The sequence below is a fragment of the Aquarana catesbeiana genome, linkage group LG03, assembly GCF_042186555.1.
Source record: "Aquarana catesbeiana isolate 2022-GZ linkage group LG03, ASM4218655v1, whole genome shotgun sequence".
NCBI classification, from domain to species: Eukaryota; Metazoa; Chordata; class Amphibia; order Anura; family Ranidae; genus Aquarana; species Aquarana catesbeiana.
This window is the reverse complement of record NC_133326.1, coordinates 53,127,428-53,127,811: the sequence shown is the minus strand read 5'-3', so window position 1 is coordinate 53,127,811 and position 384 is coordinate 53,127,428.

The window sequence follows — 384 nt, the reverse complement described above, 5'->3', positions numbered from 1 at the left end:
GCCAGTGAAATTCCCTGTCAAAGTGTGACAGCATTGAAAGCTGAAAATTGACCTGGGCAGGAATGGGGTGAAAATGCTCGGTAGTGAAGTGGTTAATAAAAAGGGTATATATTAGTGCTCCATGGCTAGAGCAGAATCATTCTGTAAAACTGCAGCGCCAGCAATGAGTGGGCCAGCATCCCCCCCAACTGCAGTCAATGAGTTTGATGCATCAAAGGGGTAACCATGATTAAAAAAAAAAAAAAAAAAAAAAAAAGAATTTAGGCTTTAACAAGTACTCCATAATTCCACTTGGTGAATTTCCACATTTCACATCCAACAGACTCTGGTTTTGTCAGTCTATACACAGCAATACCACAATAGTAAACAAAAACAAGCAAAACA